At 47.2% G+C, this 26,050-nt stretch overlaps 1 protein-coding gene across 1 annotated transcript in view; it reads left to right on the plus strand.

The window, feature by feature from the left end:
* LOC119393696 (nudC domain-containing protein 3) overlaps positions 1–16,391 on the plus strand; it is a 37,632-nt gene extending 21,241 nt beyond the window's left edge. The window contains exons 6-7 of the mRNA XM_037660821.2: positions 102–290; positions 15,742–16,391. The gene's annotated coding sequence lies outside the window, so the exon portion shown is untranslated. The remainder of the gene's footprint in view (positions 1–101; positions 291–15,741) is intronic.
* Positions 16,392–26,050: the final 9,659 nt, after the last annotated feature.

Consider the following 26,050-nt stretch of genomic DNA (forward strand, 5'->3'; position numbering starts at 1 on the left):
TTTGTCCCTCGTTTTCAGTTCTGCTGCTTGAACCAGTGTTACTATATTTTGTTGAGGTCATACCATTTGGTGTTCTGTAACCAACCCTTGTCCGTTCCCAGGTGAATCTGGAGAAGGCTACCGAGTTGTGGTGGGAGCGGCTGCTCGTGAATGAGCCCAAGATCAACATCCGTGCCATCGACCCGACCAAGCCCTTCGAGGACCTGGACCCGGAGTCCTAGGCCAAGATCCAGGAACCGACTTACAACAGGCTCCTCAAGCAGGCTGTACAGAAGGCGCCCCAGGTAGAGGTCAGGCGATGAATCTTCAATTCGCGCAGATGTCTCTCATTATTAAAGGGAAACTTAAGAGAAAAACGATTTCTCTTATATACAGTGTGTCTACTAAGTTTCGAGACTGGCAACACTGCGAGATAGCCAATGGAGCCCCCAAGTGGTTATTGTCTGTAGCGTTTAGTGACGAGTTTGCTGCGCATTGTGTGAAGAATTCACGAAGTTGTGGTGTGAATTTTGTGAGTTATAGTGGTTTCAGTGAACACCGTTTCGTTTGTTCGTCATAGAAAGCAAAGTGGAGCAGAGAGTAGCCATCAAGTTTTGCGTAAAACTTAGCAGAGCAGCCACGGAGACCACGGACATGATTGAAACTGCTTACATGACCGATGCTCCTTCTCGAGCGAACATTTTTGCATGGCATCAACGGTTTCGTGAGGGCAAGGAGGCGGTCACAAATGACCTTAGATGTGGCCATTTGGTAACTAATAGAACTGTTGAAAATGTTGAAAAAGAGCGGGAAAATCTGTCTGAAAACTGCTGTCAATCCCTCAGGAAGATTGCGGAACAAGATCTAGAAAAGAGCAACATTTGTTCCACATTCGTGCCCCACAGTCTGACAACAGAGCCAAAAGAAGACCTGGTATCTTCATGTCAGGAGTGGCTTCGACTGGCAGAAAATGACCCAGAATAGTTTAAAAAAATCATAACTGGGGATGAATCACTCTTCCATGAGTACGATCCTGTACAAAGAGACAATCAGCGACATGGATGGGGAAGAATTCCCCACAACCAAAAAAACTTCGCATCCAGAAGTCGTGTGGTAAGGCTATGCTTGTGGTGTTTTTTGACTGGCAAGGTGTTGTGCATAAACAATTCATTCCAGAAGGAGAAACTGTGAATGCTACAATGTACAGAGACATTTTAGCGCGCTTACTGCAGAGAATGCAACGGGTCCGGCCGACAATGGTTCATTCACCTGACTGGTTCTTGTTGCACGGCAATGCACCATGCCACAGAGCAATTGAAGTACAGACATTTTTGGCAAAGAAACAGGTGACGTGTTTCAACCATCCACCCTATTCACCTACCTTGCCACAGCGGATTATTTTCTTTTTCCAAAAGTCAAAATAACATTAAAAAGAAAACATTTCGACTTAATTTCGGACATCCAGAGGGCTGTGACGAAGAAACTCAACACTGTCGGCAAGAGGACTTCCAGAAAGGAATTAAAAAAAACTCTACAGCCGTGCCATTGCTTGTATACAACAAAGAGGGTCATATATTGAAGATTAACAGCCACTCAGAGTAAATCTCTTCTGTATTATTTTTTAGGGGTGAAGCTCCTCAGGGTGTGGGCCTGTCCCTCCTTTGTAGTACAGTCGAGCCCGTTTATAACGAACCTGAACGTGACGCGGCGTCCGTTCGTTGTATCCCGAAGTTCGTAATAAATGAAAAAACAGCTTTTAAAAAGTTACAAGTGAAAACCCAGAATTAATTTTTTTGCAAAAAAGTCCGTGATGCACGTCTGCTTCGAGAGTGCCGATGCGATAAGGGTGGTCTCCAGTTTATATAAAGCGGCAGCATGCTCCTCGCCGAGGCCCTTGGCATAGACAAGTTGCCTGAGGCTATCTATGTAGCCAATTGCTACAGGCACGCTTGTGGGCACTGGCTCCAACGTTTCATTGTCGTCGTCATCTGATTCCTCCGAGTCGCTCTTGCCGCGCACTTCATTGACAATGCCCTCATCCGTGCACAGTTCCGCGGTGTCGGCATCATCATCGGCCATAACGAAATCATCCCAGCAGATGTCCCGCCCTCCCATGTCGGAGTCAACAACACGCTGCCACAAATCGCCGCCGGAGTGGTCCTCTTCTGAAGCTTCAGGCTCCGACGTCAGCGAAGCCGGCCTTGCGGAAACAGTTTTGCACACATGTAGCCGTTACCTCTGCCCACGAAGCCTTTACCATCTCCAGAGCTGAGTACAGCGACACCCGAAGCGGCAGGTTGTCTGCCGGCCGGTCAACAGCTATGAGCATGCGCTCCACAACGCGGCGCCTATAATAAGCCTTAAACGCGCGGATTATGCCCAAGTCAAGCGGTTGCACTTTTGACGTTGTGTTGGGCGGCAGGAAAAGCAGGGTCACTGCCGTAAGAGAGGCTTGTACGTGGTGCGCGGAGAAATTGTCGACCACAAGCAGCACACGCCTGCCTTGCTTGTGCATGTCGCGATCTAACTCGCTCAGCCACTGTGCGAATAAATCGTGCGTCTTCCACGCTTTAGCACTATGCCTGTAATGCACAGGCACATAGCCTCGAAAGCAACGCGGCTTCTTTGACTTGCCAATTACAAAGTGCACGCGCCGGTCGCTGCCATCCATGTTAGTGCACAAAAGCGCTGTGACGCGCACTTTACTGTGCTTGCCGCCAGTACATATGTCGCCTTTCATGGCATGCATTTTTCCTGGCAGCATCTGGTAGAATAACGCAGTTTTGTCTGCGTTATAGACGTCTCGCTCCGCATAGCTTAAAATGGTGTCTCGATTTGCTTCAAGCCACGAGGCAACGTCTTCGTCGCTGGCCGAGGCCGCCTCACCGACAATCGATTTAAAAACAATGCCATGATGCACCTTGAACCGATGTAGCCAGCCATTTCCTGCCAACTCGCCTAACACTCAGTCCTTTTAAACCATTTCCTGGGCAGAAGTCGGGAAAATCCAACAGAAATGTGAAGTCTTTCGCTTTGGCCAGCATCATAGGACCACTTATCAGAATGTTCCGAGCCCGCGCGTCGACGAACCATTTCAGAAGCGCTTCCTCCACGTCCGCGTAGGTGGCCCTCCGCAGGCGCTTTCTGTCCGTCGAGTTGGCATCGGCACTGATTATCTTGTCCTTGTTCTTTAGAATCATTGATATCGATGACTTGGACATGCTGTACTTCTTAACCAGCTCGCAGTTTTTAGTGCCTTGAGCTAGCTCGTTTAGAATGGCTCGCTTGGTAGAAATGTCCAGCGCTTTTTGCTTCGTGCCATCTGTTTGCGCGGAGGGCTTCCCGTCCGCCATCCTGACACACACGCACACCAACAACGAGCAAGACGCGCACGTGCGACACACAAGCAAGTACCGTATTTACCCAAATCTAACGCGCCCCCGATTCTAACGCGCAGCCTAATTTGGCAACAGAAAAAAAAAAAAAAGAACGAGAGACCCAATTCTAACGTGCACCCGAATCCGAAAAAAGAAAAAAAAAAAGAGACATACATGACTGGAACGAGCACGTGATTTCCGCGAACGAACGGGAGAAAAAGGGAGCAAAGTATTTTCAGCAAGGAAAAAACAAATGTTTATTTAATCGCTATCGCTTTCAGAGAGCTCTTTGTCACTCTCGGACCAGAGCATCTCGTCTTCAGTTCCGTCCATAGCATTGGAGATTCCGCATTTCTTGAAGGCTTTCTCAACCATGCCAGATGGAATCCCATGCCAAGCTTCGGCCACCCACCTTGTCATGTCTTCAATCGAGGCACGCTTCAGCCTGTTGCCTGATGTGAACGTGTGGCTCCCGTCGACTAACCACTCACTATACAGTGCCCGCATGCGGTCTTTCATGGGCTTGTTAATGCAAACGTCCAGCGGCTGAAGCTGAGACGTCATGCCACCCGGAATCACCACCAAGTCCGTATGGCAAGCCGCCAGTTTATCTTTCACGCGCTGATCCAGGTGACACTTGAATGCGTCAAGCACAAGCATGGAGTGGATTCCCAAGTTGGCGCCTGGTCTCTTGCACCACACACAGTCGATCCAGTCAATAACCAGTTGAGTGTCCATCCAACCTTTTTCGTTGGCGCGCACTATAACGCCTCGCGGGAAGTTCACGTTCTTTGGAAGCGTTTTACGTTTAAATACAAGGAAAGGGGGCAACTTTGCACCATCTGCTGTGCACGCTAGCATTGCCGTAACGCGGGTCTTCTCGTTGCCCGACGTTAGCACGCGGACTTGTTTTGCCCCTCTTGACTCGACAGTCGTATTAGAAGGCATGTCAAAGTACATAGGCGTTTGATCCGCGTTTCCTATTTGTCCCAGTATGTACGCGTTGTTGCGCCGCAACGACATTATATATTTCTGAAAAGCAATCAGCTTTTGCTCAAAAGCCTCCGGGAGCTTCTGGCACACTCCAGTTCGCCTGCGCAGGGAAAACCCCTTGCGCTTCATGAACCGCGTTATCCAATTTCGGCTCGCCTTGAAATCGCTTCTCGAGAGGCCTCGACTCCTGGCTATTTCGTAGGCCTTTACCTTGAGCACCTCAGTTGTGACAGGCATGTGGTCCACTCGGAGCTGCCTCACGAAGTCGGCAAGCTCATCTTCAAGGCCGAGAAATTTTCCCGTCCGTGGTCCGTGGTCAGGGGCGTAGCCAGAAATTTTTTTCGGAGGGGGTTCAACCATACTTTATCTATGTTCGTGCGTGCGTTTGTATGTGTGCGTGTATATATACGCAAGCAAAACAACAATTTCGGGGGGGTTTGAACCCCCCCAACCCCCCCCTTGGCTACGCCCCTGTCCGTGGTGGCCTTTGCTTGTCGACTTGCCGGCAAAAATTTCTTTTTTCAGCTTTCGCCAATCACGAACACAGGTCTCCGGCACGCCAAAATAACGAGCCGCCTCCCTGTTGCCGTTCTCTTCCGCGCGCACAATAACTTTACGTTTAAAACCATTATCGTGAAGGACACGACGCGTCTTCGAGGATGAAGCATCCATCCCAGGGACGATGGCCACGATGCTGCGCAGGCCAAACTCAGAAAGGCAGCAATAACAAAGGAGGGGAGAACAGAAATACACACACACTTCTGCAACAGTGCCACCACAATTGCGATGCAGGAAACGAGGGAAAAAGAAAACGTGCTACCATGGTTGCCAGCAACAAGTTGCTTGGCGCACGAGACTAAAAAGCCACCTAAACATCACCCAATGTTAGCGGTGTAAGCATGTTTTATGTTGGCTACCTTGTGCTGCCGAGCAAAACTAGCGCCGTGGTGTACCCAGAAATTCCCTAGTCAAGTTGACGAGAGCAGAGAGGCGGAGTTGAAACTTTTTGTTTGAAGTAGAGGCACTTGATGGCGTGTCTTCTTTAAAGATTTTGTATATCTGTGTCATGCTTTGTTGAGTTACCTCGCGAGTATGCGCTTAGAAGTAACTGAGATTGCTAAGACTACCAGCAGCCTCAATTACGACGTCAGTTTGGATGAAGCGCGAAAGACAGGGACAGAAAAGGCACACATACAACCACACATACTGCGCTACGTGTGGGTGTATGTGTGCCTTTTCTGTCCCAGTCTTTCGCGCTGCTCCCTTAAGTTATGTTGAACCAACTAGCCAACAAGTTCACTCTTCAAGGTATCAGTGGTGTTCCGATGTAGGCGCCTGGTATAACTCAGTGCGCTCCAGAATGAGGGATTTGCCTTGTTAAGCTTCACCGCTGCACAGTGGCGTTATGCGAAGAAAACTAAACGTCACGCTGTGAAGCTCTAGCCCTTCGTGGCCGAGAAGGGTTCGCTGCCGCAAAGTGGTTGATAAAACATTTACGGCTTCGAAGCAACTGGCGTATTTTCGATTCGTAATAATGGATATATCGAATTATTTCGCGATCCCCTTCGAATCCAATGTGTCCGACGGTCGTCAAGTGAGGTGAAACTTGAAGCATTCAAGAGCGTGCTTTGCGTTAAAATGTCTGTGTATGCCCTGTTTTATGTTACCTCGCGAGTGTTCGCTTGAATTTATACAGATTGTTAAGACTATCAGCAGTGCTAAGAAATCCATCATCTGCGCATTTATTATTTGACCTGAAACGTAGCAGCTGGCGTTTGAAGCAGACATCCGTATCGGCGCCTCGTCGCAATTGTGCAGAAATTTCCCTATGCGAGCACGCTTCAGACCACCTGATTCATTGGTATCTTGTAATAATCTCTGTTGGCATACTTAAGTTTCTCCATGACATTATTCCAAGCTATTTCAAAAAGTGACTTGGTCTGTTCTCTAATGTAGAGGTTTGCGCTGCTAATTCGTTTGCGTGGCAGGTAGAAGAATTGAAGAAACCTTTGCTATGCACTTGCGCATTTATTAGACGTTTGCATGCTCGTATGGTGACTGCATGGAGACTGCGTGGGCGCCTTTTTTGTAATTAAAGGAGACAAAGCATCAGCTAGTAACGTATGTGGCAGTTACGATTTCCCTGCGGGTGGGCTTCGCTGCACAACGAATCGTCGATGCACAGTACATGCTTTGTAGCATAACACAGGTGCAATGCCATAAAGTTGACTGTAGTGAATCTGTCATCTTGTAGCACGTATATATAATGTAAATATATAGTGCATTGAATCCAAGGGGCAGTGCAAGCATGGCGTAAACAAGCAGGGTACGAGTCAAAATATGCGCGGCGTGCGCAGCACAGATTTCTTTGCGCTCCACAATGAAGGAATTGCTTTGTAAGTTTTACCGCTACACAGGGGTGTAATGCGACGAAAACTAAATGCCATGCTGTGAAGCTTGCTACTTGTGGCTGCAATTAGTTGCCGGAAAGACTTATCGCCAGGTTGCTTCAGTGGCGCAAAGTGTTGTCTGGTCCGATACGTACACGTTTCACACGAGCAGGTTGATAAAGAATAAGTAATGGGAAAACTTTAACGGCTTTACAACAGCTTTAGAATGAACAATTGTCTCGAGGGACAGTCAGAGACGCATGAATATTTATTGATATATACTGAGTATGTGCAGCACAATGAAACGAAGACAGGAGAAGACACATAAACGACATAGACTGGCTGTGTCGTTTATGTGTCTCTTCTTGTCTTCGTTTCATTGAGCTGCGCGTACTCAGTATATATCAAGACATGTACCAACTATATTTAAGCTTCAGACAGGCATTTTGTGCATTTTTAATTACGGGTATATCGAACTATTTAGCGATGCCATTTGATTCCGATGTATGCGAGTTTTACTGTATATACACTTAGCCGACAGTGTGCATTCGTAACACATTGGTCGGTTCAGCGAAGCGTTATGTGGTGAGGAGCATTGATTTTCCTGGCGTAAACAAATACTTTTTTTCGTTATATGATATTTAGGAGATGTTGGTGCTTCTGTATAGCACCGGCTACTCCTTTTCACTGATGATAGGATATGTGAAAAGCACAGCAATGAAAAAAAAATATTTCATAAAGAACAGCTAGGCAAAAAAGTTATTCACAAAGGTGTTTCATATATCGGCTTGATACCGCACGCATGCGATGGGAGCCATGCATGCATATGCGACATATATCGGTTGAGGATGGCCTAGATCCATCACCACGATGTGTTCGGTAGGCACCGGGAACTCCACTGATCTGATGAGAAAATAAGCAATCTGCATCGCTGCGCCTAATACACACATACTGTGCTCCAAGTAGGGAGGCCGGCTTCGGCGTGACGCTCGTTCGCGTGGTGGCTCGATCGCCACAAGCATGTGTTTAAAACAAGCAATAATATTGATTATTCGGTGACTCTCACGGAATATTGGAGCTAAACGTTTTTCTAAGGCACCTTTTGGGAAAAGCTGGCTTTTCTGGAACCACGAAACAAGGCCCAAACAGCTCATATGAATATATAGCACGCTAGCTGTTCCGATCATGTCTCAAACTTCGTCGTCCAAAAAGAACCAGCTTCGTAAACTAATGCGCTTGATACGACAGCAAGGTTAACACAAAAATGAAACCTAATGCACTGTGCGGCTACGACTGCGCAGTGATCTCAGCTGAAACAAAACTGATTCCCCCTCCTTGCGAACTGCGTAACCCTTAGTCAAAAAGTGGCCCTTCCCAAAGAAAGCAGCAAGTATGCACCTTAATTCGTGCGTCCATTAAATCAAGCCACCTGCATTTCCATGGTTAAATCGCATGATCAACGTCTCGCACGCACAGCCACGGGACTAGGCTAGGTACATCTCGCTTGGAATTTCCTAGGGACAGCACCAAAAGGTGGTCTGGCAACGCGGACATGTTTTGGTGGCTTTTTAGTCGCTCCCTTGCTTGGCGCCGCTTATTAATGACGATGACGGTAGGCTGCGATGGGGGGGCCAGTTTCAGTTTGTACCCGATTCCAACGCGCATGCAAATTTTCGACCCATATTTCTCGAAAATAGGTGCGCGTTGGAATTGGGTAAATACGGTAAGCGTAGAACGGCTCTGCGCCCTGTCTGAGCCCGTTTCTACCCAGAAAAAGAAACTTCGGAATTCGAGCCGGCGTGGACAGGCGGTGGAGTTGCGATAAAGGGGGAAGAGAGGAGAACGGCCTTGGGATAGAGTCACTGTACTTGGGAGAGTGGCCTACGCGCGCAGCGGTCAGAGAATCTCATTGGGGCGCCGGTTCGCGGAAGGGTGAAAACGGCTGTCACACGGGACGGATCGTGAAAAGTTGAACTTGCGCGGCCCCACCGACTTCGATAATTCGCACTTCGTTCCGCGTAAGCCATTTTTACCCTTCCGCACGCGTGCAGGGCATGCTGAACGGAGTGCAAAATGAGTGAGAACACGGAACGAATCGCGAAATATCGAAGTCGGTGAGCACCCCACACCCACCACACCCACTGGCGAGCGGGGTGCTTGGAGCAGCAGGGGGACAAAGGACGGAGGGGTGCGTAACAAAAAACTGTCGGGGAGAACGACAATGAGAAGCCTGCGGAGGCAGGATCCGCGTTTGGCTCGCCGATGGCTTATAGGTGGTCGAAAGGGGTGTCTCCGCAATCGCCGGCCGACTCCGTTCGCTGTAACCGATCGGCAGGGTTCAAAGGCGTTCGTTGTAAGTGTGATTTTGTGCCATTGAAATAATGTATGTTTCCACGGTCACGCGGGTACCGTTCGTTTTAAGACGAAGTCCGTAAAGTGGGGCCGTTATATGTGGGCGCGACTGTATGTAGTAGTAGGTAGCCACACATAGTGGGATCTATCCACTCCATGCGATAAAGATGACGATGACTGATGATTATGAAGAATAAGTGCGTTCCAGTATAGTGGAATGTACCCACTACACGTGATAACGATGACGATGACGCTGATGACCATGAAGTATAAGCGCGTTCCATGACGATGACGACTGATGACCATGAAGAATAAGCGCGTTCCAGTATAGTGGAATGCACCCACTACACGTGATAACGATGATGATGACGCTGATGACCATGAAGTATACCGTATATACTCGCATAATGATCGCACTTTTTTTTAAAAAAAATTGACGCCAACTTCGGGGTGCGATCATTACGCGGGGTAAATTTTCCGTGAAACAATATTCTGAGCACCGAAAACGCAAAGAAGTCGCTAATCTGAATTCTTACGATAGCTATCATGAACATAACCAAAAATAAAAGTAGAGTAAGGCTTACCTTTGTAATAAAATGCACGCATTACGCAGGAGCTACATGCATGGAACACTGCCCTTTTATTTTTGAACTCTCTGACCCCCTAACGTTCATTCTGAGTCCGAAGCGTCACTGGCGTCAGTGTCGTCGCCGCACGATTCCCTGTCGGAATCGGCAGTGTCTTCACTGTCCCACAGACGGTCATCTTCTGTCCCGTCGAGCGCGTTGGAAATGCCAGTCTTCTTAAAGCTCTTGACGACCACCTCGTCGGAAATGGTACTCCACGCTTTGAGAATCCATGAGCAGAGGACTTCCACGGAGGGTCTCCTGATTTTGCCACTTGGCGTGAAATCGTGGTCGCCCGCCGCCATCCACTCTGCATACAGCCTCCGGACGTTGTCCTTGAACGGTTTGTTCAGTGACACGTCCAGAGGCTGTAGTAGCGAAGTTAGACCCCCAGGGATCACTGCGATTTCCGTGCACCGCTCCTTCAGCTCGGTACGGACACTGTCAACGAGACGGCCCCGAAAGCTGTCCAACACAAGAAGTGAAGGAAGCAGAAGCGCTCCTGCTCTTCGCCCCCAAACCGTCTTGATCCAATCGACCATGAGGTCTGCCGTCATCCACCCTTTTGCTTGAGCGCGGATGTGGATGCCACGGGGAAAGTTTCCCTTCGGAATTGTTTTCCGCTTCAGAATCACGTACGGCGGCAGCTTCCGCCCGTCTGCCATCACTGCGAGCATCACGGTGCACCGCTGCTTCTCCGCACCACACGTTTTCACGAGCACACTTCGAGCACCTTTCTCGTTCACAGTAGTGCTTCGAGGCATGTCAAACGTCAACGGCGTTTGGTCGCCGTTGCCTATCTGTGACAGCAGGAAACCGTTCTTCTGGCGTATCCTCGTGACGAACCTGTGAAAATCGATCACTTTGTCTTCGTACGCGGATGGAAGTCACTGGCACAACGACGTCCGCCGCCTCAGCGACAGTCCATTCCGCCGCATGAAGCGTTTCGTCCAGCCGGAACTAGCGCGGAAGTCCTTTGTGGCTATTCCCAGCCTCCGGGAAACTGTGCGCGCCTGCGTCCGTACCATGTCTAACGACACGGCACAACCGTCTTTGCGCATGTCCCTCACGTATTCGAGGACTGCCTTTTCGATGTCAGGGAACTTGCCCGTTCTGGGTCCGCGGAAAGCCCGGCGCGTGCTGTTCATAGCCATGAGCTTCTCGCGCTGTTTTTTCCAATATCGGATCCGGATTTCGTCGACGCCGAAATGTCTGATGTCTGCCGGCAGCGCGGTTTCCGTGCTCTAGCGTGTAATCAAACGTCTTCAGCTTGAACGCGGCAGTAAAGCTCGCATACCGCCCCATGGTGAAACGGTGCTTCAACAGACGATCACAAAGCACAGCCAAAAAAACGTGGTGTCGAGTGACGCCGTGACGAGCGACTGGGATGGCGGCGACACGGCTTTTTCAGGAATTATGGGAATGCGTCGGCAGCTTGTTGCTGCGGGATGACAACAGGTCGACCAACAGGCGGCCGCCGCTGTAACAGTGCGGGATAGCAAAACAAACATGGCGGCCCACAGAGCGAAGCGACCGCATTTTTTTTCTTCTTTTCGTCAGTCACGGTGGTGGTGAGTACGTCACGCGCGTCAAAACAGTCTCTTCTGTCTGAATAAGGAATGCTTTCATTTAAATCAGTAAATTTACGGCATTAGCGTAGTGATGCCTGGTTTCAGATCACAGAAACAAAGATAGGCGCGTTCAGCTGCCACAGACATAAAACACATGGCGGGCATTCAGTGAAAACTGTGGTATTTGCCTTTACTGCAATCCTAAATGGCATGTTTCCGCCAACGGTGGGCAAAAATTACGGATATGTTTGGTGCGTGCGGTTCACTTGGCGAGTTTGGAAGAGTTATTAACGCAACATTCGACAGATGATAAACGCGATGATCATCGGCTAGACTTGGCACACGACATATCGATGCGGCAAGTTCGGGGTGCGATCATTACGCGGGGAAAAAGAAAAATCGAATTTAGACGACAAAATTTAGGGGTGCGATCATTACGCGGGTGCGATCATTACGCGAGTAAATACGGTAAGCGTGCTGCAGACCACGCATTCCCTTTCTGCCATGGATGAAAACAATCGTGAATGCGCTGTCGCCCTCAAAAGGCAAAATGGCAACGCCGACAACAAACGTTCTCCTGAGCTTAACGTCATATATGAGGACCCCCGCGTTTGTGTGTCGGGTCTTTGTATGATGATCGAGTGGGCAAAATTTACGGGGATTGACGGTTTACCAGATTACCTCTGGAGCTTTGCCCACGCATCATCATCACTTCGTGGATATGGCGTGATTTTTTTATGATGCCAGCCTCGAAATTTAGTAGACACACTGTGTACTAGTAACTCATTAGTTCACTATTCCAAAATCACCATGCTTGCCACAAGAAACGCTTGGCAAGGGGGAAGACTCGCCAAAACAAAATGCATGTGGCAATGCCACCTCGAAGTTCCCACACCGAACGTCATGACGGCATAGATTTTGACAGCATATACTAGGCCCTGTGTAATTCCTAATCAGTAAAAATGAAGTATACTACGCTCTGAGGGGGCCATACTTAACATACCAAGTTTCAGGAAATTTCATTAAACCATTGTCTCCAAAGCATGAAAAATACACTTGGAAATCCGTGACGTCACGCGCGACGGTTTCGGTGCAAAGTTTAAAAATTAAGCTTTGAGCTTGATTTTCTCCCCTATTAATAAACCTATGATGGTGAAATTAACGACATTAGAGTTCTCGCAGTTCAATTTATCAATCTAAGCCTATTCGTTGTTTCACTTTAGCATTTCTTAAACGAGGGTGAGGTGCTAAAAGACGAAGTGGATTGGGGTGGACAAACAACAGCCGCATCATCGTGGAAGCTGAGCAGATGAAACGGGAGGGAGGTTTTTGTTTGAGCAAACCTTCTGTCACCCTCAGCGCAAATGAATTAATGCTTTACAGCGAAACCTGTTATGAAAGCTCAACATCCGATTTTGGTGGTCCAGTTGTCCGCCGCTGTCGGTGTCTGTAACCACTATCACGTGAAATGAGAAAAAAAAAAAAATATCCACGATCGGATGTGATTTGAACCTGGGCCTTCTGCGTGGCAGTCGAGTATTCTACCACAGATTCACGCCAGTGCTTGAAACTTCTTCGCAAAAATACCCTGCACAGGCGTCATGTCGGGCAAGGAATCATGTTAACAGATGTAATGTAATGTGGTAGAAGAGTAAAATAACAACCAGGCGTCACACAATTTGAATTGTGGGACGAGTGGGTTGTTTAAAGCTTCGAGTCATTGCAGGTGTTGATCTTGACGTTCAGCACCACTGTTCCCTTCGTGTATATATTTTTTCTGTTTTTTGCAATAAGCCTCAGTTGCAAGTTAGCGGCTGTCATTTGCCTGCCCTAGTCATCGCCTTCCTTTTAGCACTTCAGCCTCGTTAATAATCCAACACCAACTAGCCCAAACTACCACCCTACCAAGTTAGTTTTCTCTCACTTGCGTTGTGCACACATGCCCGTGTAAAGCAGGATTTCCTGGAATGTGTTTTTCGTGGGACCGTGGAAAAATAAGCCACAGTAGTTGGGAAACATGTAGCACATTTAAAAAATTAAACTTTAATTTCTTTACATTTATATCATAATAACTACACCACAGTTAAAAGACTACAAATAATGTCCCCTGTACTTTCCTTGGTTTCATTAGGCTCTGTCCAAGGAGATTTAAAAAGAATTGCTGTAGTGGAAAGTATGCCTCTAGAGTGAAGCCGCACCCACCCTAAGATGGCGGCCGTGGGGGCTGCAGGCACCATCTTAGGAGGGGCAGGATAAAATACTAGCTTTGAGTGAAAAAAAATTTAATGGAGCGTTCTCCTCCTACACCCTACAAATTTGTTATGGCAAGTTTTTCAGGACAGACACTGCTCAACGTGCATGTTTGAGTTACTGGTTTCTTCAAGAAACGTAAGTCTTCGAAAATTTTATTAGAGATGAAATCATCGATGCTCATCTCAATGCGCTACTTTCATTGGGAACAACGGTCTGTTATTTTAGAATTAACCTAGCAGTTAGGTTAGCAGAGTGAAACAATTTGATGATCTCTAAGCGGGCACCACATGAAATGAGCATGTTACTGAGATAAAGGGTGGGTGAAAACTGGCTTCACTTTTGCCAGTAAGGGGTACGAGAGCTTCCACTCCAGCACTTTTTTTAAAACTTCCTTAGTTCTATCTAACAAAGAAAACGAGCCCTGGAACCATTCCCCACCTTTCATTCTACCATATTAATAGAGCATAAAGCAAAATTAGCCAGAGTGTAAGATATCGCTCATTATATCTGGTTTGACAGAAAAAAAAAGATTGTATCATGTACACTGATGTGTACAACGTTCGCGGATTGCAACACGTCATAAAATATTTTCGTATGACGATTGGTATGCACGACGGCTCAACATAACAGAGTCGTGTTGCTACTAATCTTGCCGTTATGTAAGTGATGTAAGCGTTCAAGTCAAAATCATGTCCATGTGACATGAACCGAAGACAGTGGAAACAAAAGTACAGTAGACACTCAATAAACAGAAATCTGAGACAGAATCGCTGTTAAAACAGAACTGTCTCAAAGAAGATTGGTTTCGTACTTGAATTCTGCAACCTTCTTCACCTCTCGCTAAGCGGAACATATTTTCCTGGTTCCTCCAGGTTCCGTTTCACGACAGTCTACTGTATGGGTGTTGTCATACGTTGCAAATACAGTAGACTCTCAGTAAACGGAAATATCTTAAATGGAACCGCTGCTTAAATGGAAGAACTGCCTCTAACATGCTTGGTTTCATACTTGGATTCTGCCCCCGTGTTCATCTCTCAGTAAACAGAACTACTGTTAAACGGAACACATGTTCCGTTCCTGGTCCCTTCAGGTTCCGTTCCTGGTCCCTGTCACGAGGCTGCTAAATTAACTAGCTCTCGCGTAGGTTCGTATAAGCAAACCTGGATGACACAACCGTCATCGAGGGAAGGAGACACGAGACCATTTGCGCCCAAAGAAAAGAACAACACTCAGTATATTTAAACAAACGGAAAAAGAGAGAAATTGATAGAAAATGGAACAAAACATGAAAGAGATAGAAAAGGTTAACAGGACAATGGGCCGCTTAATAAACAGTAACAATGCATAGATGTAAGTTCAGAAGGAAAAGACCGTTCACCGTTCCGTACACGTAGCCCCACAGAAGAGACGCGGTAGTGCAGGCGGCGATGCTGGAAGGTGCGGCTGGGACGCTCTCAGGCTGGGCTTGGATGAAGGCGCCGCTCGGAGGGACAGTGGCGTCGGGCGAATCGCGGTCAGCGACCTTTCGGCGTTCGTCCACCGACGCTTGGAGAGGGAGCAGGAGACGTAGGCGTGCCTGGCCAACGCCAGACGTTGAGAAGAGGCCTGGCCAACGCCAGACGATGGAAGAACCTTGGGTCTGTGTCCAGGTGGGAGCCCGCAGCGGCCTCGACGCAGGAACCTGCTGGCCGCCACTCCCGCGCCCTGGTCACGTTCTTCTCTTCGCCACGTCTCAGCCCCGTCTGCTCGCTCTTCCGTTTACACCCGTGGGTCTCTTCTTCTCACTGGCGTGGAAGATCCTCATTGGGTAAAATGGTCTTGCGTAACTTCACGCGCCCTGTTTGACGTCGTCTTCTTTGATTTGCCGCCCTGAGAACTCGCGTCCGCACATTCAGTCGTCGTCTTTCTTTTTCCTTGCGTCGGTGCACTCGCGCACTTTTTAAAAACGCGCACTTCGCTCATCACAGTCCCTTCAGGTTCCGTTTAACGAGTCTGCTGTATATTGTCTACTGTATGTGCTACTGTACAGTATGTGTGTTAGCCCTAAATTGTCGCGTTCCAGTCCGTGAGCCCTGTGCGCAACACATTTTCTAAGTATGGGCGGGCTGGAACATTTCTGTGTTCACACAAATAGTACAATAACCTCCCTCTGTCGCCTGCCTCTGCTGAAAGCCGAATTCCGCACGTCGTCTCTTTCCAGAAAGTGGAGAACCCTCTCCGCAAAGCTTGGGACAAGGACGGGTCGCCGTTCAAGGGGCAGCCCTTTGACCCCGGCATCGTGAACATGAGCGCCGTCAACAGTGACATGTGACAAACTTCATCTTCACCGCATCTTTTGGTTCTTGTCTTGGCCTCGAACACTACGTGCGCATCGACCGAAAGTGTGTGCTTTGTGTGGGCCACCTGGAGTTGGCTGAATGTGTCACAGTGAAGTGTCTTTTGCGTGTGAACTCTGGATGCCCTCTGCTCATCAAGAACTGGCCTTTGCCCTCTTGCTACAAGAACAGTCTGTGACCTGTGCGTGGTGCTCCTGAATTCAGTGAGGTGGCAGAACTGTAACTGCTGGAATCTCACCAGCAGAAGAAAAAAAGACGACTTTGAGAAGACTTGCGTCGGCTACATAGTAGCCTTGCAAACACAGCAGATCATCTGCTACAGTTCTCTCTTCTCAGTGGTGTACAGTCTATCCAATAAGGGCATCGGAACGAATGCCTCCTCGCGACTGCTGCTAGTCCTCGCAGTGAAGAGCAACAGATCTTGCGCTTAATATACAAAATTTTCGTCATTCTTAGACACTAAGCTTCATCAGAGTTGGAGGTTCACCCATTAAAGTGTTTTAGCAGGGTCAAAGTGTTGCTGCGTTTTCGCAGACTCATGCCCCGTCTGCAAGTTTAGAATGTCTCTAGAGACAAGAGCGTGGCACAATGGCATGTAATTCTGCGCTCTCAGCAGAGATATGCAAGTGTCACTGTGGGAATGGTGTAAAACTGTCTTACTGGCCTGGTGTAGATATTGGTTGTCAGAGGCGCTGCCTTATTTTGAAACATCGGATGGGCGTCAGTGGTCACATAGATTTTACCCATTTATTCAGGCACCCCAAAAGCCCTGCAGGCATTGCATAGGAGCACGTTGCTATGAATTGAACAAGGTAAGACTTAACCATACACAGCTAAACAAAAAAGTAAAAATTGGTTCTAGGATCAGTAAAGATGAATCAGTACAGAAACAAGTTACGTGCTGTGTTTAGCATCCATTCTCATTTTGTATAGGTTTTGATCCTTCATTTCATGGCAAAGCAAGCACAGTGGTCTCAAATAGCAACATTTTCATTTTCAGAGCAACTGGAAGGCCGGATGTAATCGTAGGTCGGCAAAAAATGTGGAGCTCACTCAGACTCACTCATGAAATATATCTTGCCTTTAGGACTCACTCAGACTTGCCAAAATTTTCCTCATTTGGACTCACTTGGACTCAGACTCGCTGAAATTTTTCTCAACCGGACTCACTCGGACTCGAGCTCACTAAAATATTGCTCCCTCGGACTCGCTCTGACTCGCACTCGCGCCAAGATCTGAATCTGAGTGAGTCACTCATGAGTCCATTAGCGCATAATATACTTTTTCGACCATAGTGTCAGTGCTCTTTAACATCAGTTTCTCATATAACTGGTGTTCTACTTGGCACTTTTTCATCTCATATCTTCAAATATGAGTTATCAATGGTTGCCATGCTGTAAGGACATTTTTATCGAAAGAGATGACTCACGCGGCATATTTTATCAAGAACATCCAATGAAAGGTTTTGCCAGAGGGAGGTTAAACCCCCCTCCCCTCAACCCCCTCTGTACTCGCACCTCTGATCAATTATTGAGATGATGTATGAACGCTAGTGCTTTGAAGTATGGGTGAGTAGACGTCGGTAAAAATGTGAGTCATCATAAGGCTGATAGTAATGCTGAAGTTGAGTAGATAGGACCATAGCTCGGCAAAAAAATGTGGAGCTCACTCAGACTCACTCATGAAATATATTTTGCCCTTAGGGCTCACTCGGACTCAGACTCGCCAAAATTTTCCTCATTGAGACTCACTCGGACTCAGACTCATCAAAATTTTTCTCAGCTGGACTCACTCGGACTCGGACTCAAAAAAATATTACTTAGCTTAACTCACGGATCAATCTGTGTCTGAGTGAGTCGACTCGTGAGTGAGTTCGCCGACCTATGGATGTATTAGCACGGCTCACACAACCTCGACACGTGCAACAGGGCTAAACTCTGTGCACATGAATTCTCATGCATTTCTGGCGCTCGCCCTTTTTCTATTGCTTTCGAATATACAGTAGACTCTTAGTAAACGGAAATCTGCTGCTTAAATGGAACAACTGACTCTGATACGATTGGTTTGGTACGCGAATTCTGCACCCTTGTTCAACTCTCAGTAAATGGAACTCCTGTTAAATGGAACACATTTTCCTGGTCCCTTCAGGTTCCGTTTAACGAGAGTCCGCTGTATGATCACTTTTGCAGGTCCATTGCACGGATTGTGTTTCCTCATCAGGTAAGTCGTTACGCGACGTTTCTACACCTGAGCGAAAGTGTGCTATGTTTTGTGCAATTCCAAGTAGTAGCAGAAAACTTTATGAACAGACTTTGTCGGCAGGAATGCTATCGACCACGGATGCTTACACCTGCTCATGTGAAATATTGCTGAAACCACTGTAACCCAAGAAGCAGTAGAAAAGGGAAAGCCTCTTTCACCTTTGCTTCTTGGGGCAGTGAAACGAAAAAGAATGCTGATTGTGCACTTTGCATGCACTACTGAGCTGAAAAAACAAGGCACTATATCATCTTGCAAGAAAGGAGACTTAAAAAGATCAAGGATTACAGACCCATCAGCCTACCTTCAGCTTTATACAAAATATTTACAGGCTTACAAACTTTAATTAGGAAAAGAGGAACACTTTAACCAACTTAGAGGACAGACTGACTGCGAGAAGGGGTTCTCTACAATCGATCACAGCCTTGCACAATCAATTGAGAAATCAGCTGAAAACTTCTTTATACAGCCTATCTTCATCATCATCATCATCAGCCTGTCTACGCCCACTGCAGGGCAAAGGCCTCTCCCATGTTCCGCCAATCAACCCGGTCCTGTGCTTTCTGCTGCCACGTAATACCTGCAAACTTCTTAAATCTCATCTACCCACCTAATTTTCTGTCTCCCCCTCACGCGTTTGCCATCTCTTGGAATCCAGTCAGTTACCCTTAATGACCACCGGTTATCCTGCCGACGTGCTACGTGCCCGGCCCATATCAATTTCTTCTTCTTGATTTCAACTATGATGTCCTTAACCCCCGTTTGTTCCCTGACCCACTCTGCTCTCTTCCTGTCTCTTAAGGTTACACCTATCATTTTCCTTTCCATCGCTCGCTGCGTCGTCCTCAATTTAAGTTGAACCCTCTTTGTAAGTCTCCAGGTTTCTGCTCCGTAGGTAAGTACCGGTAAGATGCAGCTGTTATATACCTTCCTCTTGAGGGATAGTGGTAGATTACCATTCATGATTTGATAATGCTTGCCGAATGAGCCCCAACCCATCCTTATTCTTCTAGTTATTTCACTCTCATGGTTCGGCTCCGCGGTTACTACCTGTCCTAAGTAGACGTACTCCTTTACAACTTCCAGTGTCTCGCCACCTATCGCAAAGCGCTGTTCTCTGCCAAGATTGTTCCACATTACTTTAGTTTTATGCATATTAATTTTCAGACCTACTCTTCTACTTTCCGTATCCAGTTCAGTAATCATGAGCTGCAATTCGTCTCCCGCGTTACTCATCAATGCAATGTCATCAGCGAATCGCAGGTTACTGAGATACTCTCCATTAACTCTTATCCCTAACTCTTCCCAATCTAGGGCCCTGAAAACCTCCTGTAAACAGTGAATAACATTGGAGAGATCGTGTCTCCCTGCCGTACGCCCTTCTTTATTGGGATTCTGTCGCTTTCTTTATGGAGGACTATAGTGGCTGTGGATCCGCTGTAGATTTCTTCCATTATGTTTATATAGGCTTCGTCGATGCCTTGATTCCGCAGTGCCTGCATGACTGCTGATGTCTCCACCGAATCAAATGCCTTCTCGTAATCTATGAAGGCTATGTATAAGGGTTGGTTGTATTCCGCGCATTTCTCTATCACCTGATTGTACGAAATCCTGCCTGGTCCCTTGGTTGATTGAACTCTAATGTCGTATTAATTCTGTTAGCAATTACTTTTGTAAATAGCTTGTAGACAACGGACAGTAAGCTTATGGGCCTGTAATTTTTCAGGTCGTTGACGTCCTCTTTCTTATGGATCAAGATGATGCTGGCATTCTTCCAAGATTCTGGTATCCTCCCCGTCGAGAGGCACTTCGTATACAGGGTGGCCAGTTTCTCTAACATAATCTCTCCACCGTCTTTCAACAGGTCTGATGTTATCTGATCCTCACCAGCTGCTTTGCCTCTTTGCATTCCCTTTAGGGCTTTCTTTACTTCTCCTGTCAATACTGGTGGGATGTCAGATTCCTCTGCGCTATTACTCCTTCTTACGTTATCATCCTGAATGCCTCGGCTGCTGTACAGATCTCTGTAGAACTCTTCCGCTACCTCAACTATTCTATCCATATTGTTTGTGACCTTGCCTTCCTTGTCCCTTAATGCATACATCTGATTTTTGCCTATGCACAGTTTTGTCTTCATAGCTTTGAGGCTTCTTCCGTTCTTTAGAGCATGCTCAATTCTCTCCATATTATACCTTCTTATGTCGGCTACTTTACGCCTATTGATTAACTTCGAAAGCTCCGCCAGCTCTATTTTGTCTGTTGCATTTGAGGCTGTCATAGCTTGAAGTTTCTTAATGAGGTTTTTCGTCTCTTGGGACAGCTTACCAGTGTCCTGTCTAACGATTGTACCCCCGACTTCCACTGCACACTCCTTGATGATACTAGTCAGATTATCATTTATTGCGTCAACGCTAAGGTCGGTTTCCTCGGTTAAAGCCGCGTACCTATTCTGAAGTGAAACTCTGAATTCCTGAACTTTCCCTCTCAGAGCAAGTTCATTAATCGGCTTCTTGCGTATCAGTTTCTGCCGTTCCTTCCTCACGTCAAGTTGAATCCTAGATCTTACCATTCTATGGTCACTGCATCGGATCTTGTTAACTACTTCCACATCCTGTATAATGCCCGGGTGGCCGCACATTATGAAGTCTATTTCATTTTTAGTTTCGCCATTAGGACTCCTCCACGTCCACTTACGAGTAGCCCGTTTTCTGTAGAAGGTATTCAAGATGCGTAAATTATTGCGTTCTGCAAACTCTACTAGTAACTCCCCTCTGGCGTTTCTAGAGCCGATGCCATATTCCCCAACTGCATGATCTCCAGCCTGCTTCTTGCCTACCTTTGCATTAAAGTCGCCCATCAGTACAGTATACTGTGTCTTTACCTTACTCATTGCTGATTCTACGTCTTCGTAGAAGCGTTCAACCATTTGATCATCATGGCTGGATGTAGGCGCGTAGGCCTGTACCACCTTCATCTTGTACCTCTTATTAAACCTAATTACGATACATATCTCCCTCTCATTAATGCTATAGTATTCCTCTATATTGCCAGCTATATCTTTATGAATAAGGAACCCCACTCCTAGTTCTCTTCTGTCAGCTAAGCCACGATAGCATATGACGTGTCCGTTCTTCAGCACTGTATAAGCCTCCTGTGGCCTCCTAACCTCACTGAGCCCTATTACATCCCATTTAACACCCTCTAATTCCTCGAATAGTACAGCTAGACTCGCCTCACTAGATAAAGTTCTAGCGTTATACGTAGCCAAATTCAGATTCCAATGGCGGCCTGCCCGTACCCAGAGATTCTTAGCACCCTCTGCTGCGTCGCAGGTCTGACCGCCGCCTTGGTCAGTTGCTTCGCAGCCGCTGTTAATACACCAATTAACAGCCTATCTTAGTAGACCATAAAGAAGGCATCCGACTACCAACAGCTTTGGAAGCATTCTGTCAACAAGGGATACTTGAAATATATTCAAATACTGCATGCAAAGCCTATATATATAGCCTATGGAAATTCCATATTTTTTTCTATTTTTGAAGATTTGCCGAAACTAGCTTAGGGCGCATTTTTCTCAAAAACGTAAGGCTATACCCTTTGGACATTCCATAATTTTCGATTTGGAAGATTTACCGAAATTAGTTTAGGGCGCATTTTTCTCATAAAGTAAGCCTATATCTTTTGGAAATTCAATATTTTTCGATTTTTGAAGATTTGCCGAAACTAGTTCAGGGCGCATTTTTCTCAAAAAAAAGGTAAGCCTATGGGCTTTGGAAATTCCATATTTTTCGATTTTTGAAGGATCGCTGAAACTAGTTTAGGGCGCATCTTTCCCAAAAAGGTAAGCCTACAGCCTTTAGAAATTCTATATTTTCCATTTTTTAAAGATTCGCCGAAACTATAGGGCGCAGTTTTCTCAAAAAAGGTAAGCCTGTAGCCTTTGGAAATTCAATATATCTCCATTTTTGAGATTCGCCGAAACTAGAAGAAAGCGTCGGTGCCTATGTCCCCTTTGGTATAGGCACTCGGCGTAGGAGCGTGAGGGACAAGGTTCAAATCCCATTGCTGCGATGAAAGTTTTTTTGTCCTTTGTTGGTAGGACGCATTCATGTGGTTCAGATGCATACGGGCGAAGAAAGCGTCGGTACTTAGCTGAATGGTTAAGGCACTCGGCGTAGGAGCGTGAGGGACAAGGTTCAAATCCCATTGCTGCGATGAAAGTTTTTTGTCCTTTGTTGGTAGGACGCATTCATGTGGTTCAGATGCATACGGGCGAAGAAAGCGTCGGTACTTAGCTGAATGGTTAAGGCACTCGGCGTAGGAGCGTGAGGGACAAGGTTCAAATCCCATTGCTGCGATGAAAGTTTTTTTGTCCTTTGTTGGTAGGACGCATTCATGTGGTTCAGATGCATACGGGCGAAGAAAGCGTCGGTACTTAGCTGAATGGTTAAGGCACTCGGCGTAGGAGCGTGAGGGACAAGGTTCAAATCCCATTGCTGCGATGAAAGTTTTTTTGTCCTTTGTTGGTAGGACGCATACATGTGGTTCAGATGCATACGGGCGAAGAAAGCGTCGGTACTTAGCTGAATGGTTAAGGCACTCGGCGTAGGAGCGTGAGGGACAAGGTTCAAATCCCATTGCTGCGATGAAAGTTTTTTGTCCTTTGTTGGTGGGACGCATTCATGTGGTCAGATGCATACGGACCAAGAAAGCGTCGGTACTTAGCTCAATGGTTGAGGCACTCGCCTTCTGAACGTGAGGAACTAGGTTCAAATCCCATTGCAGCGATGAAAGTTTTTTGTCCTTTGTTGGTAGGACGCATTCATGTGGTCAGATGCATACGGGCCAAGAAAGCGTCGGTACTTAGCTCAATGGTTGAGGCACTCGCCTTCTGAACGTGAGGAACTAGGTTCAAATCCCATTGCAGCGATGAAAGTTTTTTGTCCTTTGTTGGTAGGACGCATTCATGTGGTTCAGATGCATACGGGCCAAGGAAGCGTTGGTGCTTAGCTCAATGGTTGAGGCACTCGCCTTCTGAACCTGAGGAACTAGGTTCAAATCCCATTGCAGCGATGGAAGCTTTTTTTTAGTTCATTGAGCCTGATCGTGGGCGATAAGCGCCCAGGGCCGTTCCCAGGGGTTTTTTTCTGGGCGGGGGGGGGGGGGGGGTCAGAACATCCTAGTTCCGGTCAGGGCCTCAACGTTTTCGACTCCTTTAGGGCATCTATTGCGGTGAAGCCAACGCATCAGGGGAACCTTGAGCTCGGAAGAAACGCACAGTAGGCCCATCGCTGCAAGGTGTGACGTCAGACAAAAGTTGAGCCTTATCGTGGGTGATAAGGGCCTCAACTTTTTCGACTGGTTTTGGGCATCTATTACGGTGAAGCCAATGTCTCAGGGAAACTTGAGCTCGGAAGCAACGCATAGTAGGCCCATCGCAGCAAGGTGTGACGTCAGACAAAAGTTGAGCCTTATCGTGGGTGATAAGGGCCTTAACTTTCTCGACTGGTTTTGGGCATCTATTACGGTGAAGCCAACGTCTCAGGGAAACTTGAGCTCGGAAGCAACGCATAGTAGGCCCATCGCAGCAAGGTGTGACGTCAGACAAAAGTTGAGCCTTATCGTGGGTGATAAGGGCCTCAACTTTTTCGACTGGTTTTGGGCATCTATTACGGTGAAGCCAATGTCTTAGGGAAACTTGAGCTCGGAAGCAACGCATAGTAGGCCCATCGCAGCAAGGTGTGACGTCAGACAAAAGTTGAGCCTTATCGTGGGTGATAAGGGCCTCAACTTTTTCGACTGGTTTTGGGCATCTATTGCGGTCTCAGGGAAACTTGAGCTCGGAAGCAACGCATAGTAGGCCCATCGCAGCAAGGTGTGACGTCAGACAAAAGTTGAGCCTTATCGTGGGTGATAAGGGCCTCAACTTTTTCGACTGGTTTTGGGCATCTATTACGGGGCAGCCAACGTCTCAGGGGAACCTTGAGCTCGGAAGAAACGCATAGTAGGCCCATCGCAGCAAGGTGTGACGTCAGACAAAAGTTGAGCCTTATCGTGGGTGATAAGGGCCTCAACTTTTCGACTGGTTTTGGGCATCTATTACGGTGAAGCCAATGTCTCAGGGAAACTTGAGCTCGGAAGCAACGCATAGTAGGCCCATCGCAGCAAGGTGTGACGTCAGACAAAAGTTGAGCCTTATCGTGGGTGATAAGGGCCTCAACTTTTTCGACTGGTTTTGGGCATCTATTACGGTGAAGCCAATGTCTCAGGGAAACTTGAGCTCGGAAGCAACGCATAGTAGGCCCATCGCTGCAAGGTGTGACGTCAGACAAAAGTTGAGCCTTATCGTGGGTGATAAGGGCCTCAACTTTTTCGACTGGTTTTGGGCATCTATTGCGGTGAAGCCAACGTCTCAGGGAAACTTGAGCTCGGAAGCAACGCATAGTAGGCCCATCGCAGCAAGGTGTGACGTCAGACAAAAGTTGAGCCTTATCGTGGGTGATAAGGGCCTCAACTTTTTCGACTGGTTTTGGGCATCTATTACGGTGAAGCCAATGTCTCAGGGAAACGAGCTCGGAAGCAACGCATAGCAGGCCCATCGCTGCAAGGTGTGACGTCAGACAAAAGTTGAGCCTTATCGTGGGTGATAAGGGCCTCAACTTTTTCGACTGGTTTTGGGCATCTATTGAGGGAAAGCCAACGTCTCAGGGAAACTTGAGCTCGGAAGCAACGCATAGTAGGCCCATCGCAGCAAGGTGTGACGTCAGACAAAAGTTGAGCCTTATCGTGGGTGATAAGGGCCTCAACTTTTTCGACTGGTTTTGGGCATCTATTGCGGTGAAGCCAACGCATCAGGGGAACCTTGAGCTTGGATTTCTCACACTGAAATGCACCATTGACCAGAAAACCCAAGCAATGGGGTATGTTGGGATGTGAGCTCGATTAAACGAACCGGACTCATTATCGCATACTTTCGTTACGCTGGAAACCATGTGGTACGGCTTGTCGTTTTGCAGCGTAAACATTCAAAGCGTCAGCACCCAGCGCACCTTGGAGGTACTTTTGATGCGGATGTGTACAAGCAGAATCGAGTATAATGGTGTTATTACGGAGTATAGCGTTACAGAATAACGTACGTCCGTCCCTCTGTCACGTAAGGCTAAACACACACACACAAAATAAATGTGTAAAAGAAAAATTCACCGTGGTGCCGGGTTTCGATATACGACCTTATGCTCAGTAGCAGGGCATCCTGTCCACTGGACAAATACCGGCGCCTGCGAGAGGTTAGTATATCTGTACAATATAAATGTGCTGTATCGGTGATGCAAACAAATTATAAGGAGATCACTTTTAAATGCGCAAGCGCTTCTATGCTGAATCAACGACAAATTTATGTGCTTGTCCGTCCGTTTCTATATGTCACATAGAGCGAATGATCGTAATAAAAAAAAAAGCTTACTTGGTGGTGCTGGGAGTTGAACCTAGCCCCTCCGCTGCGAAGGCGAGCATCTTAAGCGTTAAGCTACACATCAACACTTACAGAGCGCGTATGCATCTAAGCCATGTAACTGCGTTGTACCTGCGCAACAAAAAAAAGTAATAAAAGGATGACACTTTCCGCACCGTCTCAGCGAAAAAACTGCGAGTCCGCCCGTCCCTTTGCAACGTAACACGATCACCACTATAAGGAAATTTATGAAACAATAAAGAGCTCGTTTCGCAGAAATTCCGGGGTCGGCATCGTTGGTTGTGAGCGAAAAATTGAACGTGAGAATTGAGCCCAGGCCTTCTGCGGAGCAAGCAGGTGTTCTACTACAAAGCCATGCCATGGTTTGAAATTGATTCGGAAAAACACTATATGAATGTCATGTTAGAGGAGGAGTCTCCTTGACGCATGTGGCAGAAGCGTAG

The sequence above is a fragment of the Rhipicephalus sanguineus genome, chromosome 5 (genome assembly GCF_013339695.2).
Source record: "Rhipicephalus sanguineus isolate Rsan-2018 chromosome 5, BIME_Rsan_1.4, whole genome shotgun sequence".
Classification (NCBI taxonomy): domain Eukaryota; kingdom Metazoa; phylum Arthropoda; class Arachnida; order Ixodida; family Ixodidae; genus Rhipicephalus; species Rhipicephalus sanguineus.